Source organism: Callorhinus ursinus, unplaced genomic scaffold (genome assembly GCF_003265705.2).
Source record: "Callorhinus ursinus isolate GAN/ISIS: 27379988/994484 unplaced genomic scaffold, GSC_fseal_2.0 scaffold1, whole genome shotgun sequence".
In the NCBI taxonomy this organism is placed as follows: domain Eukaryota; kingdom Metazoa; phylum Chordata; class Mammalia; order Carnivora; family Otariidae; genus Callorhinus; species Callorhinus ursinus.
Genome location: NW_027397063.1, coordinates 128360265 through 128379265, shown reverse-complemented (window position 1 = coordinate 128379265; position 19001 = coordinate 128360265). Strand labels below are relative to the sequence as shown.

The 19001-nt window shown below is 39.0% G+C and overlaps 1 pseudogene; it reads left to right on the top strand.

Annotated features, from left to right (window-relative positions):
- The first annotated feature begins 17565 nt into the window (after positions 1-17565).
- On the top strand, positions 17566-18327 carry LOC112822988 (small ribosomal subunit protein eS6-like; annotated as a pseudogene).
- Positions 18328-19001: the final 674 nt, after the last annotated feature.

The window sequence follows — 19001 nt, the reverse complement described above, 5'->3', positions numbered from 1 at the left end:
ACAAACAATATCAAAATCCAGAGAATTGACCTTGGTAATTATATGTGTATAGTTCTGTCATTTTCATCACATATTCATGTAGTTACCACCACAGTAAAAATTGTATAAGTACATTTAAAAAATTGAGATCATTGTGTTTAATATACTTTATAACTTTTTCTCCATTTAACAATGTACTACCTTGAAGATTTTTTTTAAAGATTTTATTTATTTATTTGTCAGAGAGAGAGAGAGAGAGAGAGCACAAGCAGGGGGAGCAGCAGAGGCAGAGGGAGAAGCAGGCTCCCCACTGAGCAAGGAGCCCCATGTGGGACTCGATCCCAGGACCCTGGAATCATGACCTGAGCCGAAGGCAGATGCTTAACAGACTGAGCCACCCAGGTGTCCCTGAAGATATTTTTCAATGTAATTAATATCTCTCCTATAATGATAACATTTTTGTCTGTCTAGTTTTCCTTTGTATACACACATTCATGTGCATCTTAGATAATTTCTTTTTAGTAAGTAGAATTGTGTGGACAATGGCTATGAACATTTTAAAAGTATTTGCTGCCTACTACTGAATTACATCTTGAAATATTGTATCAGTTTATCCTCATGTGAGCCAAATGATGAAGCCCATTAACCAGTGACTTGGTCAACATAGGTTTTAGCATTAAAAGAAATCAATACCTGGGGCACCTGGGTGGCTCAGTCAGTTGAGTGTTTGACTCTTGATTTTGGCTCAGGTCATGATCTCAGGGTCATGGAATTGAGCTTCGTGATGTACTCTGTGTTCAGCACAGAGTCTGCTTGTCCCTCTCCCTCTGCTCCTCCCCCTGCTTGTGCACGTACTCTCGCTCTCAAAATAAATAATATTTTTTAAAAAAGAAATTAATATTTATTTGATAGGTGAAAATGTTGTTATTTTATTGTACATTAGTTTGCATATATGTGATTTCTAGTAAAGTACTTCTATATCTTTCTTATATTAAATACTTCTTTATCTTTATTAAATACTTCTATATCTTTCTTATAAATTCTTTATTCCTATACTTAAGCCAAATTTTTCTATGTGGGATTCTTTCCTTTCTATATTTCTAAGTGTCATTTCTGTATGAAAGATATTATCCCACCATCCTATATGTAGTAACTTTTTGTATGTTTGTTTCATTTTGTTGTTGGGTTTTATATTTTGTTTACAATGATTTTGCTGTACAGAAGTTAAGGACTTTTGTGTTATCAAAACTATCAATCTTTCTTTAGTAGTTTCTGCTTTGGGAGTGCTTTTCTACCTTGAAATAATTAAGTTATATTTTCTTTTTGTTCTTTAAGGATTTCTTTTTTTTATATTAAACTCTTTAAACCATCTGCCATCTATTTTAGTGTATAGTATAAACTAAGTATCTAGTTAATTTTTATTCTAAATTGTTAGCTATCTCAACAACAGCTTTTAAAGTCCTTTTCATTAACCTGAAATGTCTCATTTATATATTAAAATCCTATGTACAGCACATAAAGGATAAAAAGTGGGTTTTTGTAAATTAAGATATAGTTGACATGCAACACTACATAGTTTCAGGTATACAACATAGTGATTCAAGGAGTCTGCATTTTATGCTATGTTCACAAAGGTAGCTACCATCTGTCACCATACAACACTATTACAATATCATTGACTATGTTCCCTATGCCTTGCCTTTTATCTCTATGACTTATTCATTCCATAACTGGAAGCCTGTATCTCTTGCTCCCCTTCACCCATTTTGCCCATCACTGTCTTGCACCCACCAGTTTGTTCTTTGTATTTATGAGTCTGTTTCTGTCTTTTTTGTTTGCTTGTTCATTTTCTTTTTCAGATTCTGCATTTAAGTGAAATCATATAGTACTCGTCTAGGGTAGAAAATGGATTTAAACTCATATGAATTCATTTCATTTACCCACTTATTCATTCTTGCATTCACTCATTCCATAGACATTTATTTAGTACCCATGGTGTGCTTTAGTGGTAGTGATTAAAATGGTGGGCAAGGTACTTGTCATTATAGGATTTTCTTTTATGATTGGGTTTGCGAAGGGAAGAGATTATAACAAATAAGTAAAAAATTATGAAAATTTTAGATAGAAGTTCTGTGAGAAAGAGAAAATATGATTGTTTCTCATGACCTCATACTCTAGTACACACTTATGCCATCATCTCTTGCTTCCGGCACATGACCCCTGGTAAACTTCGTTAGCGTATGGGTCACCTTGCTTATATGTCACTTCTCAGTGTCCCTGAGCACCTGATGGAAAGAGGTAGACTGCTCCTCTCCACCTCTACTTTTGCACTGCCTGTCTCCTTTGTTCTTTGTTTCTTCTACAGTGCATGTTGCTTTTGACATGCCATATGTGCTGTGGGTTATTATTTATCATCTGTCTCACCCTACTAGAAGTAAACTCAACCAGGACAGGGATTTTGTTTTCTTCATGGCATATGCCCAGCACTCAAAATGGTGCCTGGCATAAAGCAAGCATTTAATAAATGTGTATTAAGTAAATGGGATTGGGAACTACTTAGTGACATTTCAGCTGAGTTCTGAATAAAAGGCCTTCTCTGGAAAGATCCGGGGAAAGATTATTTCATGCAGATACATTAAAAAAAAAAAGGATTTTTATATAAAAGCTTTTCTAAGCACTTTCCAAAAATTATTTCATTTAATCCTCTAATGATCCTATGATGTCCGTTTAGTTCTTATTTCCATTATGCAGATGTGGAAATGAGGCACAGGGAAAGTGAATAACTCAGCCAAAGTCACACACCTATCTAAACACAGGCAGCAAGCCAGGCAATATGAGGCCAATCTTTACACTTACCCACTATGCCTTGCTGTCTTTCCAGGGATAGCCAGTGCAAAGACCCTGAGGCTGGAACAAACCTGAAATTTTTGGAAGGACAGCAAGAAAATCAGCTGGTGTTTATTTAGGGACGAGGAACACAATATGACTCGAGTTCAGAGAAGTAGGTGAAGGGCAGAATGTAGACGGCCTTACAGACTGGGGTAAAGAGTGAGATAAAGATTGTTCTTACTGCTGGAGGCTTGTAACAGTGCAATGACGTGATCTAATTCACAGTTTAAAAAATTTGCTCTGGATCCTGAATGGAGAAGGATGTTCATGAAAAACAAAACAAAAATATCCTCATGAACAGTTTGTTAATTCTGTTTCTCCTGGATATTAATATTTTAAAGTTTTATTAGTTTACAAATTACTTTCTTGAATATCTTTGAGTCTGTTATATTAGCAGATGGAATGAATATCTTTATATTTTTATTTTGTTTTGTTATTTTTGGCACAGTGAGCTTTAATTCATGAAAATTAAGATGATGCAACATTAGAATTTTTGAGGAGATGAACAGAAAGACATAATAACATGCACCGACGTCAAACTGCAACCAGTTCATAGTATCCTGGCTCACTTCCTAAAATTCAATCATTTTTTTAAAAAACAGCTTTGTTGAGGCACAATTTACATAGCATAAATGTCATCCAGTTTAAGTGAATAATTCAATGATTTTTAGTATTTTTACAGGATTCTGCATTCATCACATTCTCATTTTAGAACATTCCCATCACCCAAGTAAGAAACTTTGTGTCCAGGGATGCTTGGGTGCTAGGTCAGTTAGGCATCTGCCTTTGGCTCAGGTCATGATCCTGGGGTTTTGGGATCAAGTCCCGCATCGGGCTCCTTGCTGGGTGGGGAGTCTGCTTCTCCCTCTGATGGCAGCTCCCCCTGCTTGTACTCTCTCTCTCTCTTTCTCTGACAAATGAATAACCAAAATCTTAAAAAAAAAAAAACCAACTTTGTGCCCATTATCAGTCACAATGATAGGCATCCATGAATCTACTTTCTGTCTATAAACTTTCCTTTTCTGGACATTTCATATAAATGGAATCATACAGTATATGATCTCTCATGTCTGGCTTCTTTCACTTAGCATAATGTTTTTGAGGTTCATCCACGTTTTAGTATGTGTCAGTACCTCATTGTTTTTTGTTGGTGAATAATATTCCATTTTATGGATATACTACATTTTATTAATCATCAGTTTGTGGATGGGTTATTTCCAGTTTTGACTATTATAAGAAAAAACTGCTTTAGATGTTCCCGTCCAAGTCTTTGTGTAGAGATGTGTTTCATGGGTGTAGATTTCTTTTGGAAGGAGTGGAATTGCTGGGTTTTTGGTAAATCTGTGTTTAAAGTTAATTTTCAAAGTGTTTAAATAAAACCAGAATAACCGGCATCATGGTTTTGTTCTGATAAATTGCCATCCCCAAATAATTTAGATTATTTTGCTATTAAACACAAATTTGTAAAACTAGCTTTTGGTATATACTTGAAATTTTAAGTTCTTTAATAAAGAACATCTTTGCATTTCAATAATGTTTCAAATATTGAGAAATAATTTCTCTATGCTCAGATTTTTTTCTTGGTGCTCAATTTGTGATTTGATTAAAAAGGTCTTTAAAATGAAGATGCTAAGTTATCATTTCAGAACATATAACATATGGAGTTATTTCTGTCTTTAAAATAATCTTCATGGAACAAGAGGTTTGCAAGTCACAGAGTGGGTATCTTTCTTCTTTGTTATTTTAGCTGCTGACATTTTAAATTCAATTTAGCAGTGGCCTTATATTTTTAAAGTTAATGAAGTGGATTTCAGGTTCAGTTAGCAGTAATTTAAGATGACAATTAAATCATTAGTGAAGCTAATTATTAAATGGAAAACTCCCTGTAATACTCAAGCTCATAGAGAAAATCTTACGTCCAAGTGCTATGCAGACTGTGAGCTGGTTGATGGGTAGCTCTTTTAACAAAGCAGCACCGTAGCAAGGTTGACACACAACAGTCCTCTACATGGTATTATTTCCAGCAAGCTGAACTTTAATATTTCAGTTCATGTCTACTCATGATTTTATTTAGCTAAGTGACATAGGGTATGAAACATTGTTTCACAGCATCTCAAGCAGTGTTTCTAAATACTATAAATATATCCACTATATTTGCCCTGTTCATCTCAAACTCATATGACAAGTGTAGTAATTGCTGTGTTTATTATAATAAAAATAAAATTAGAATGATGTTGCTAGGAATGCTTTTATACTTTTATTTTGGTAAGCAAGGGCATGCATATATCTGGGGCAAAATTGGTGAAGAATGAGGAATGCTATGTTTGACTTTGATAGATGGGGCCATTCCATTTCCTTAAGTGGTTAAACCTCTTAATAGTGTTTGAGAGTATCTGTTGGTCTATCTTAATTTAACAGGTAGAACTGAAGACAACACAGGTTCATTGACAGTGAAATGAATGACTAAGTGGTGATATGTACACAGTGGAATACTATACAATAAGGAAAACAAACTATAAAGTTCAGGTAACAACCTGCTTGAATCTCAAGGGCATAATGTTAAATGAATAAAGCAAGACACAAGGTTAAACAAACTATACAATCTCTATTTTTACAAAGTTAAAGACAAAATTAAGCTGTGCTATTAGAAGTCAGGATAGTGGTTAATTTGGGGAGTAAAGAGACTAGTGATGGAAAAGGGGCAGAAGGGAGTTTTCTGGGTGCTGTTATATTTTGCTTCTTGACCTGGGTTTATCCACTTTGTGATATTTCTTTGAGCTGTGCACTTATGATCTACACAACTTCGTGTATGTATATTAAACTTCAATAGAAAGTAAAAGACAAGTAGGTATTAAGCTTAGAAAAACATTAATTTTAAGTCCTCTTGATTTTAATTGTAACATTGATTTGAACTTAAGCAGAATCATAGAAGCAAAATTTATTCAAAAAGCTCTTATGCCTTATAAGAGATTCCTTGATATATGCTATCCCATAGAGTATTTTTTGCCCTTTATTTTTGTGATTTTTTTAAAGATTGTCTTTGTAGTTTTGTTCCTTTTTAACATCTTTAAAATTCTCCCAGTATTACAATACATTTTTCAAAAAGTTTTTAAAGTTAACATACAGTATTTTTAAAGTTAACAGACAGTGTAATATTAGTTTCAGGTGTACAATATTGTGATTCAACACTTCCATACATCACCCGGTGCTCATCACAACTGCGGTCCTGAACCCCCATCACCTACTTCACCCATCCCCCACCCCTCTACCCTCTGGTAGCCAGAGGGATGATATATTTTAATTACTGACAATAATGTTGCTCTTGTGATTCTTTTATTTCAAAACAAATTTAATTGTTTCATCATATAATTATTTTGTAACTATCCCCCAAACAACTAGGATTTTTATTTTGATTACTTTTACTTTATAAATGAGCTTTGGAGGAAATTACATTTTTACAGATTGTTTTCCTCCAGGTTTATCTATGATGTCTCTCCATTTATTTAAGTCTTCTCGTGTGCCATTTAGTAACTTTTTCTTTTTAAAACTAAATTGTAATCACATGGTTAAAATATGAATACATTCTTGTTAAACAATTAAAACAAATGAAACAAATAAATTACAATCTCAAATTCAGATATATCACTTTCCCTCCATAGGGCTAGTCACAGTTATCTATTGACGTGTACCCCTCCACACTTTTGTGTGCATCTATGTACATGTAAATATACCCAGAGAAGACATATGGTATCATGCCACAGTATTTTTTTGGTCTATCTGAATTGTATCATATAATCCGCATTTGTGTGTGTGTGTGTGTGTGTGTGTGTATTTTGCTTTTTATTTTTCTCTCCCAACAATATGGCTTACTAAGAGCTTTTTCCATACTAGAACATTAGAATTCCCTCATTCTTGTAAATTGCTGATTTGTATTCAATACAATGAATGTACTATGGATTATTTATACATTCTCTCTCTTTTTTTTAGATTTATTTATCTGAGAGAGAACATGAGTGGGGGGAGCGGCAGAGAGAGAGAGAGAGGGAGAGAGAATCCTCAAGCAGACTCCCTGCTGAGGGTGGAGCCTGTGTTGGGGCTCAATCCTGGGATCCTGAGATCATGACCTGAGCTGAAATCAAGAGCTGGTTGCTCAACTGACTGAACCACCCTGGCACTCCTATTTATATATTCTCTTAATGGTTATGTAGATTGTTTCAATTTTTTATGCTTATAAGCAATGCTAAACCACAGCCTATTCAAATCTCCTTGTACACACTTAGAAGTTTTTCTCTAAAGTAGATTTTGAGAGGTGGAATTGGTCAAAGCATATGCACATATAAAAGTTTGATTAAAGCTGTCTAATCCTTCTCTACAAATATTTTTTTCCAATTGGCATGCTCACTAAGAATTTATAAAAAATTCATTTCTACCCTCTCATCAACACTTCATATATTAAACACCATGGGAGATGGTAAAAATAAATGATTACTGCTCTTGTGAAATTTACATTCAGTGTGATCAAATATAAAAATAGTTGTAATAAGGCAATAAAAATAATGCATTAAAGGTAGTTGAACTTGTGGAAATAATAGCCGAAGTGCTTGGCAATGGGAAAAGGTGCTGTGTTATCTTCAAGATGCCCTTAGTGAATTCTTCCCAGCCAAAAGGGTAAGCTCAGAAACTCAATTTGTTGGCCCACTGAATGCACTCATTTTTCAGGAATAGATTCACAATAACCAAACTCACAGAGCCTGAAGTAATAAACCAATTTATCAATGCACAGGAAGGTAAGAAGTGCCAAAGGGTTCAGACATGTCCTCCAACTGTCACCTTCTGTCCATGAATACTCCACACAGAGAGCCAAATTATCATTTGAATGTCAGCTAACCCAGTGTTTTAGAAAATGTATGCACATGGCAGTCCGTTTGGCATATACTCTCTGTGAAGCCTTTCAACTTGGAAAACCAGTTTATAATCTTGCTCATTGATCATGGAAGGAGAAAGAGGAGAGAGAGAGTGGAGTTAGGTGTGGGAAACACCATCTTTGCAATGTGGGATATACCTGCCCCTAGTCAGATAGATGTCTCCTAGGCAAAGACATCCTCTCCCTCGGACACTGCTGGGATGGCCCAGCCGATATTTGCCTCTGGTGTTCTCTCTGAGCTCGCAAGGATGGACAGCCCTCTATCTGATGGGTACATTATATGCCATTACAATCAAGCATTATTCTCTAAGAGCAATCCATGTTACTTAATCCTAATAATAAAATCAATAATTACAGTAGTAGTGTTTATTTAGGGCTTATGATGTGCTAGGCACAGTTTCAAGTGCTTTAAATACATTGACTCATTTAATCCTCTTTAAAATGTCTTTCTCTATCTCCATTTTTGTCCCTGATGTATTGGTTTGACAGCTCCTCTATCTGAGGAAGCAAACATTTATTTTAGTACATATTCTTGGAGTGGCCTTCAATATAAGCACAATATATGGAAACACAATTAAAATACATCAGGAACTCTAAGTGGAAGTGATTCATTTCGATTAGGTCAATAAGGGAAACTTCCCATGGAGGAGGAGAAGGGGCTTTAAAACATGAGTAGAATTTTTATGGACAGAAATAGAAAATTCCCCACTCTAAAAAAAAAATGACTGTTTTCCTGCCTAAAAGGTTAAGTTTCATTTAACTGGAAAGTTTGCTTCCATGAAATACCTAATTCTTCAATAATGCCTGACACATACAATGTATTTTATAAAAAATTTGCTATTGAGGGTAGGGGTAAGGAGAGAATATGGATATTTTCCTGTAAAATTCATATTGTCTGATTAAATTACATGGAAATAAAACAAAACCGTCGTTGGCCTTTTCTTTCTAATTGTGTTTCTCACACACTTGCACAGTTTATATCTTAATGAAAATGAGGCTCAAGAGATGCTTTTAAAGTCCAGGAGGGGAAATTAGAATGCATTTCCCCTTGATTGCAGCATTTGCTATTTTAGAGGGAAAAAGCATCAGTGGTCACTTATAAATTGTGATTCTGACCTACATTGCAGAGCTAGCACATTTCCCTGGGAAACTGATCAATAACACACTGTTAAAAGAGGACCTTGCTAACAGCCTTTCCTTAGAAAAGCTAAGGTTGACAGTCCAGGAAACAATTTGTTCAATTTCATCTACTCTCCTGGAAGTCCCAGCAGGTAAAATTGCTCCCTATTTCATAGTCACAAAAACATTCACTTAAAATAATAATGTTGATGTTGATTGCATTTTTAATATAAACATTATAAATAGGGACTTCTGGGTAATTATGGTAGCAGGCTCGCTGTGTCTGACACCCTTTCTCCCAGCTTCTGGTACAGTACACTGGAAAGATGCACAGGGAAGACTGAAATAGGCAGCAGAGGAGGAAACTAAAGGAAAGGCAGCAAGTCAAACTTTGCATGAAATCTCTGCTAACTATCATCAATGGAGAAGAATTGAGATTCTTATTTTTGGACTATGTACCACCCATCCACTTTTTATATCAGAACAGAATAAAGAACCTCAAGGCTGATAGGAAGAGATAGTAAATCAACCCCTTTGTAAAGGCGGCCATCCCCTCAATCAAGATTTCCCAACCTTGGCCTTATTGACATTTGGGACCAGATAATTCTCTGTTGTGGGCGGTTGTTCTGTGTAATGTGGGTTGTTCAGCAGCATTCTGGTTTCTTCCCACTAGATGGTAATAGCTCTTCTTCATCCCTGGTTGTGATAACCAAAAATGTCTCCAGACATTGCCAAATTCCATGAGGGACAAAGTGGTTCAGGTTGAGAATCACGACATAGATGACTACATTAGCTAGAGCCTCGAGTTTCTCTGTCCCACCTCCCTTTTGTCTGTTTTCACTTTTTATGACAGGAAGTCAAGGGGGAGCAGATTGCAGTGCCCTGAAACCTGAGGCGTCTTGTCCCTAAAAAATTTTTAAGAAACTCATTTGGATCAAAATTCATCTATCGTGCTAGAAGTTGTAATGATTACCTTCGAAGGAGGGGATGTTATCAGGGGGGATGGAAAAGAGGCTTCTCCAGCGATAGAAGTGTTCCATATCTTGATCTAGGTCGTGGTTGTACATCTGACAAAATTCACTGAGCCCAGCTGTTAAGCTGGGTACAATTACTGTATTTAAGTTATACCTCAATTAACAATAAAAAATAAGGCTCAGGAGAAAGAAACCCCACTATAGGGCATATTAAAAGGAAAAGAACAAGGACCATTTCTCTGAAAATGAAAAGATGTGAACATTTTAGAATGCATATGCTTGCATCAAAGAGCTCTGTATGGGGAGGCTAATAGGTTTCCACATCATCCGTGCTGTGGCCCTCTATCATCCCTCTGAAGCAAAGGGAAAATTAGAATTAAAAGCTGGGGCTGTAATTCAACCTGTTGCCATAATCTTGGAGACATTTCAGCAAACTACAAAGATAATGGATTAGTTTAAAAAATGCAGTGGTTTAGTCCATCTGAGCTGTGCCAACAGAAGCAGAGTGCACATGCCCAGAAAGTCAAGAAGGAGAAGCTCCCCATCAGCCACTCATCTGTCTCCTTGAATGCAAGCACTGTACTAACCAGTATTCTGTGCAGGTCTTCTACTGCACAGGTTCTGTTTTCTAAGGCCGAGAGTTCTCTGTTGCCCCTCTCCGGGTGACATTAATGCTTTTACATCTAAATCTAGAAAGCAATGTCCTAGAAAATGCTGGGGCTAGAGTAGAGTGCCAGGGGCCAGCCCTGGCTTATTGGTTTGGGGAATAGAGTTCACGCAAGTAAAGCATTGTGTCCAGAGTAATAACTGTGAACAGGAAGTATATATTGATCAAAGTTTGACATGAGTGTAGACCAGTTAGCATTCTAGAATGGTCAGTGTAATAGTAGCAGATCTGGCACCTCAAAACATTTAGTGTGCTGTGTGTAATTAATCTGTTAGATCTTCAGTATGTCCACAATGGTCAATTTGTCCAGGCCAATGAGGTCTGTGTTTTTTTTTTTTTTTCCTTTTCTCTGGCATCTCTTCCAGAAGTAGATGGACTCTACTATGTTTAGGAGGCAAAGAGGTCTGAGAACATACACGGCTGGGCTTTGGTATATGCATAGGGCTTCTGCATGTCACTTTAGGACATGGGTTTCCACTGGCCCAGGAGTGTTCCTCTGGCTTGTCTGTTCAGTCTCTTTAATAGCTACCTCCTCTTCTAAAGAAGGGGGAAATCACCCTTGCCTTGCCCTTTCCTAGCTCTTAGCTGCTCCTCACCAGGGATATTCTACAGAGAGGAGATAGACTGGTTGTACCTTGCCCAAACCCCAGCCTGGGACCCAGGAGACCTGGGCAGCAGGAGACCTTTTCCTTTGGCCCTTTCCCAGTGTCACTCTCACCTAGCACTGTCACGGATTAAGGGACATCAGTGGCCTAAATGTACTTCTCTTCCAACCTCCCCGCTTTGTATAGTAAGAGCCATTATTCATTGATTCACTTATTTATTAGTTCATGCATTCATTTAGCAAGCATTTATTATTTATTATTTGGCATCAACTGTATTCCAGGCATTACTTTCTGGGTGAGGACTACAGCAGTATATGAGACAGACAAGATCCTTATTCTCTTGGAGCTTATTTCCTAGTGGACAAAACAGACTAAGCAAATAAACAATCAAATAAGCATATATTAGGAGGTGGTAAGTGCTATGATGTAAATAAGACCAGGACACGTGATATTGACTGGGGTGAGGTGTGGGGTACTTAGAAGATGCAGTTTTTTCCCTACACAACTGAGAATGTCAAAGACTTAGAGAAATCTTAAAATAGCCCCAAGGTTATTAACTGCAGTGGATACTTGATAGCCTACTGGCATCCATTTTCTCCTGTTCCTTCCTAAACAAACCACTTCCCATGTCCATGTGTCTCGGGGAAGGCTGAGTGAACCAGCTTCAGTGGTTGGCCCTGATTAATATTAGCCACTCATAGTAACATCATCCCCTTGCCAGTGATTGGTTTAAGGATCTGGGCCTAAGCCAGATTACCTAAACCAAATACTAAGCCACATAGTATTTTCCTGTCACTAGAGATCTGTTCAAGGATGGGCTCATGATCCAGTGTGAGCCAGTGAGATGTGCAGGGGAGTTCTCTGGAAATGTCTGGGAAGTCTTCTGCTCTTAATAGGAAAAGATGGTCTGTCGTCTCTCTTACTAGATGTGAGTGAGGAAGTAAGCAGACAGTTGTTCTTGGCAGGTGGCCTACGGCCATGAAGGAAATACTCCTGAGAGGAAATCTGACACTCAGCATAGCTGAGTGTAGAGAAGGAAGTTATCTGGTTCTTGAGGACATTAGTGAACCTCTAAGCCAGCCCATCTTGAAAGTCTGCTTTTCAGCACTCATCATTTCTGTGTAGGTCACAGCTTCTGTTTATGCACAGAGCAGTCCTCAAGAGCCCCTAGGAGCAGCCCTCAGCTGGTGATGGATGGGAGATGATGGATAACTATCCCAGCTTTGTTGTCCTTTGTTTGAGACAACTCTAAGCATCCTATGTGACAGAGAAGCCCTCTCCAAGTAGGGAACATTTATGCTGAGCTGTGAATGACAACCAGAAGCCATCAGTGAGAAGAGTAATCATAGTTGAGGCACTAGGTTGGCAAAGACTCTAGTGTGGGATTTGTTTTGGCATATTCTAGAATCAGAAAAGAGGAAGGCAAGTATGGCTAGGCCCTGGTTAACAGACAGCTGGGGTTCTAGAATCAGGCAGTCTGGCTAAGTCCTCCTCCTCATCTTGCTTGCAGTTCGGTCTTGAGGAAGTTACTTGACCCTTTGGAGTTTTAGTTTCCTCATCTTTTTTTTTTTTTTAAAGATTTTATTTATTTATTTGACAGAGAGAGACAGCGAGAGAGGGAACACAAGCAGTGGGAGTGGGAGAGGGAGAAGCAGGCTTTCCGCCGAGCAGGGAGCCCGACACGGGGCTCTATCCCAGGACCCTGGGATCATGACCTGAGCCGAAGGCAGATGCTTAACGACTGAGCCACCCAGGTGCCCTGGTTTCCTCATCTTTAAATGGGCTTAATAATAGCACCCGCATGACAGCATTGTAATGAGAATCAAATGAGCTCACGAATGTGAAATGTTTATCACAGTCCCTGTCCCAGAGTAGTTATACTCTCATCTAGATTAGGTTTGCTCGCCTAATGTTCAATTTGCCATGGGTTTTACATCTTTTTGGGGTATCAGAATAAAATCACACCCAGCTGAACCTTGGGACAACAGAGAGCAAACCACTGCTGGTAAGCCCCGGGGAACCATAACTAAGCGTTTTAGATAGAGAGATTATCTGGCTCCGTTTAGAGCTCTAGTTGCCCCAGAGTTTTCCTCCCTGCCAGGAAATCTGGAAGCATGCCTTAAAAGCTTGCAAATGTGAGATCAGTGTATCATCTGAGCAAGAACACATCGCCTCTCCTGTAGCAGCGTCTGCTACAAGTTATCAAAAGATAATCTGTCAAAATCCATAAAGACTGTGGCTCACCATAAACACGTTGGCCAATTTGTCCATCAAATAAAATTAAAAACCTACTACAGATATGCTATTGAGAAAAACTGGAAGTGCTAATATGGTTCCCTTGGAACACAGAGAATTTATTACCTGACAGACCTTGACACATGTGTTGTAGCCTGCTTTGAAAGCCTCTCTCTGGACCATGCACTCTAATGGATATCATTACTTTAGGGAAGATTCTGAAGTAACCCATACGTCAAGGGCCATCAAAAATACTACTGCCTCTTTAGGCCATGTTCAGTTTCCAAGGACCTACTGCAAAATTGCATATGTTAATCGCATGGATGACTATATTTAGTAATTCCAAAGCTTACCTGCAAGAGAGAGGAATTCCACCCAGAATCCTTCAGCAGTGTGCTATCATGAGTCCACAGGGAAATCCATTGGATTTAATAACATATATTTGTTTATAACAAGGACTAAGAAAATGTGTTTCAACTCACCTGCCAGTAGTGATATTTTCTTTAGAGCTCCCTGTCAGAGAAGTCTAGTAAAATAATAGAAACTGCTAAGTAATATTTATCTAGGGCAAGTAATATTTTTCTGACCTCCAGTAAACTCTTAAAGTAATCAAGCCTCTCCACATTTAGACAAAAGCAATTAAGTGACCATTTCTGTCTACCATCATGTACTAATTTTCTATAATTATGTGCTATTAAAAATGAAATGAAGAGATAGAGAAGGATACAATTCCTAGCTCTGTCATTACTCATTCTTTAACCTTATTAATAATAATAGTAATAATGACAGTTAATATTTATGACAGCCTACCAGGGCCCAGGCAAACTTAACTTATACCATCTCATTTGATATTTGCAAAAAGTCTTTGGGAGGAAGATGTATTATCATTATATCTTTTTTTTTTTTAAAGATTTTATTTATTTATTTGGGAGAGATATTTGAGAGAGAGAGAGAATGAGAGATAGAAAGCACGAGAAGGAAGAGGGTCAGAGGGAGAAGCAGACTCCCTGCTGAGCAGGGAGCCCGATGCGGGACTCGATCCCGGGACTCCAGGATCATGACCTGAGCCGAAGGCAGTCGCTTAACCAACTGAGCCACCCAGGCGCCCTATATCTTTTTAATAGTTGAGAAATAGAGACTTTAAAAGGTTAAGACACTTGTCCAGAGTCACACTCTTAGTAGATGACTTGCTTTCATTTGTAAGTTGGGCTGCCTGGCCTGGCAGATTATGTATTCATTGTATAGTCTGCCTCCTCCCCGGGGCCTAATTTACGCATCTATATTTGTCTTTCTCTCCTAGGTAACTGGGGAGTCCAGGGCTCAGCCCAGACTGAGTTTCCAGACTCAGTGTAGGAATGAGAGGGGCTGGCACACAGCTGAGGGCATGGAGCAGAGTGTGACTGGAACCAGGGCTGCCGGCTACGGGAGGGCAGGGCAGGGTGCAAGTGGATGTCTGAAACGCCCACTCCTAGTCCAGTGACCCAAAGTGAAGGATCAGCAACAGAGAACCTGCAAGCCCGAGCAAGCAAATTTGGAAGGCAGCCTGGAGAGATTGCCAGTCTGGGGAGACTTAAGTAACGGGGACTTATCAGAGGATGTCCGGGGCGAAGGTGTTGGTGGGGCAGAGTTATAAAGGTTGCTGAGCACATTCCTGTGATCTGTGGGACAGAGTATTCATGTTTTCTCTTACGTAGATCTTACAAAGAATAAGGGAAGTAGCCGAGTGCTTGCACTTTGCAAATTCTCAAGGGAGAACGTTATTACAGAGGGTTATCTGTGTTTGTGCATGCAAGGTCAAACGGTCTGTGCATCTGTGTGTCTCTTACAGCAGCCTGAGTCATGGATTGCTGACCTAGGACCCCTCAGTTGGGTTTAGGACTTGGAGAAAAGTAAGAAGATAGTTTTGGCAGAGAAGGAGAGGAGATTATTTTCCAGCTTTGTCATGTGTTCTGAGGGGAGAGTATTCAAATGTACCAAGAGAAGAACCAACACTATTGCAAAATAATACTGTAATGTTATGGTTTCTAGGTGATAATATGTGGTATACTGATGAACTGAATACAGGACTTAAAATGCACATGATGGATTTTGTTTTATAGCTCAATTCAGCATCGGTTAATGGCAAAGGGAATCTCCAGTGTTTGTGAGTGTTGTCATTATTCTGAGCGGGACAGCATGACGGCGGGAACCGCACTCAGATGCAGTCAGGGAGGAGAGTTTGGTTGAATTCACCCTCCCCATTCTGTGGAGTACAGGGTGGAAATGTGCAGTGCAGGTCTTGGGGTCCTAAAGAGCACACTTTGGGGTTTCTATTCCACTCCTGCAGCGCAGAGGACTAGAACTAACAGCAGTGGTAGGCAGCAGGTTTCACAGAACAGCCACAGGGAATGCGTCCAGCAGGGTGGCTTGTGCCTGACGTGGCTGGCAGCAGGACCAAGATGGGAGTGGGCAGAGGCACAGCTGTTACCTGGCATGGATGCCTGGCAAACAGCAAGCCAGAAGCAGAACACTGGAAGTTGTGCAGCTTCACCAACGATGGGAAGAAGCTGTGCGGAGATATTTCTCCACTGGGAATGCCCTTGGCTCCCACTGCATACCCTTTACTCGAGGCTGCATAGGAAATAGATATTGACATCAACTGGCCCCCTGCATCGTAATCTGACAGAAGAATTCCAAGGACAGTCCAGAGAAATAAGTGAACCCATCCTTTCAGTTGGTGATGGAAACGGTAGGCCAGAGTAAGCCTTACCTTCCTCTGGGCTGAATAAATAGGGAAAACCCAGAAGAGCCAATAGTGGAAAGAAAAATGGGGAACCCACTTTTCAGGATGGAGAGAGAGAGGACAAAGAGTTTAATGACAAATGAATAGCTTAGAATCGGAAGGTAGTGATTAGACAGAGATAATTGAGGTTTCTAAAAAGGAGATCAGAGCGAAAGGGTGAGAGTGACTGACATTCGGATATATGATAGAAGAAAACTTGTCTGATCTCTGGGAGCACGGATTATGTATGTAGAAATCACTCATGCAGCATGTGTCTGTATTAATGAAAACGTATCTAGCATTTTAAAATTTTAAAAAATTTTAAATTCTTCCAAAGCATCTGGGGAGAAAATCATGTGGCCTGCAAAGGAGGCGAATCTTATTTCCCTCTGATATTCTCTCTATAGTATTAAAGTTTTTTTTTAAGATTTTATTTATTTGAAAGAGAGAGTGGGTGAGAGAGAGCACGAGTGGGGGAGCGACAGGCAGAGAGAGAAAGAGAAGCAGACTCTCTGCCAAACAGGAAGCCCGACATGGGGCTCAATCCCAGGACACTGGGATCTTGACCCAAGCCAAAGGCAGACGCTCAACCGAATGAGCCACCCAGGTGCCCCTATAGTATTAAAGTTTAGAAGAGCATAGATTACAGGGATATATGGGCAAAGATTTGGTATAAGAATGGTACAAGAATTTTATTCTTGCATATATATATTTATATATATATATATAGTTCCATTTCTGAAAAGATAAGCTAAGTAGCTACCAAAGAAAGTTCCCTAAAAAATGATGCAAAGGTGAACTCTAGCTGACCTAGAGATAGGAAACTCAGGAATGGGAAAATTATTCTACAAAATGGTTTGCTCTAAATGCAAGATATCCATAAGTTAAATTTAAAGAATTTTTGCAAATATAGTTCAAAACCAAAGAAAGATGTCAGAAACACAATTGGAAAAAATATATTTAATAACAAACATGGCAAGATAGGTTATGTATGTTTTGTTCAAAGTATTAGACACATAGTACATGCTCTATAAGTATTTGCCGAATGAATATAGGATTTTTACCATGTATGTAGAAGTAAGTTGGAGAAATGGAGATGGCCAGAACTTGGAGGAAGCTGAGTCATTTCCTCCTTCCCCTGCGTAAAGCAGAAAATGCAGGAGGGTAAGTAGTGGAACTTTCTGTTCCTTTTATGCCTTGTTATTTCAATGTGAAAATCAAGTTCATTATTTCTAAGTGATTATTATTATTATAAGCTCAAAGGGGCTTGGTCACATTCTCTGAGTGAATGACTTAGGTCATGCATTTAGGAAGTGTTAAGTACTCTCAGAGCAGACAGGTACTTCTTGCCATTTAAAAACAGTGCTCCTGCTCTTTTTTGTGGCTTCTGGGAGGTGGTAGGCTGCTTCAGGATGGAGGTGAACATCTCTTTACCAGCTACTGGTTGCCAGAAACTCATTGAAGTGGACGATGAATGCCAACTTCGTAGCTTTTATGAGAAGCGTAAGGCCACAGAAGCTGCTGCTGCTGCCGCGGGTGAAAAATGGAAGGGTTACGTGGTCCGAATCAGTGGTGGAGATGACAAACAAGGCTTCCCCCCGAAGCAGTCTGTCCTGACCCATGGCCGTGTCTCCCAGCTGCTGAGTGAGGGGCATTCCTGCTACAGACCAAGGAGGACTGGAGAGAGAAGGCACAAATCTGCTTGGGGTTACATTGTGGATGCCAATCCCAGTGTTGTCAACCTGATCATTGTTAAAAAAAAGGGGGGGGGTTGGAAAGAACATTCCTGGACTTACTGATATTTACTGTGCCTCATCGCCTGGGGTTCCAAAAGAGCTAGCAGAATCCACAAGCTTTTCAGTCTCTCTAAAGAAGATGATGTCTGCCCATATGTTGTGAGAAAGCCCCCAAATGAAGACAGTAAGAAACCTAGGACCAAAGCGCCCAAGACTCAGCATCTTGTGCCCTTGTGTTTGTGTACACACAAGCAATGGTCTATTGCTCTGAAGAAACGGTGTACTAAGAAAAATAAGGAAGAGGCTGCAGAATAGGCTAAACTTCTGGCCAAGACAATGAAGGAGACCAAAGAAAAACGCCAGGAACGGATTGCCGAGAGACAGAGGCTGTCTTCCCTGAGAGCTTGTACCTCTAAGTCTGAGGCCAGTCAAAAATGAGATTTTCTAAAGATTAACAAATAAATAAGATCAGACTTAAAAAAAAGAAAACACAAAAACAGTTCTCCCCTGTCAATAATAGGAGCATATTGTATCTTCCCTGGTTTCTCACTGTCAGCCATGAAATTTGACTCAATCATACCACATTTTCCCCTCACCTCTATCTCTTTCTTAATTTTTCACATTGTTCCTCTCGATTTCTATGATTCATTGAACTAGGTTAGTCAGGGCTTTCATTTATAGAGAATTGATTGCAAATTGATTCATAACTATGATTCTTTTAAGATGACCACTTAACAATGAGTCACCAAGTTGGCTTTTACAATGTCTGTATGGGTAGCTCACTCATTGCTGAGCCATGCTGTTTCCTCAGGTAGAAACAGTCCACTTTGAGATTATGGGGACTTTACCCAACAATTCATAGTGGTTTGTGTTATAAACAACACCAAAGTTGTCTGATTTTAGCAACTCCAGAGTGAGGGAAAAACTAGTGAGGACTATTTGCATAGTCTGTCCCAGGGAAGAAAGGGAAGTTTATTCTGGAGATGACTCATTCCAGAATCAATTGATCACAAACCCCAGTGGCTGAAGGATTTTTACGCTTGGTTTATTATTATTCACACATATTGGATCATCTTTTAGATAATATGAAATTGTTCCCAGATTTGGGGGTG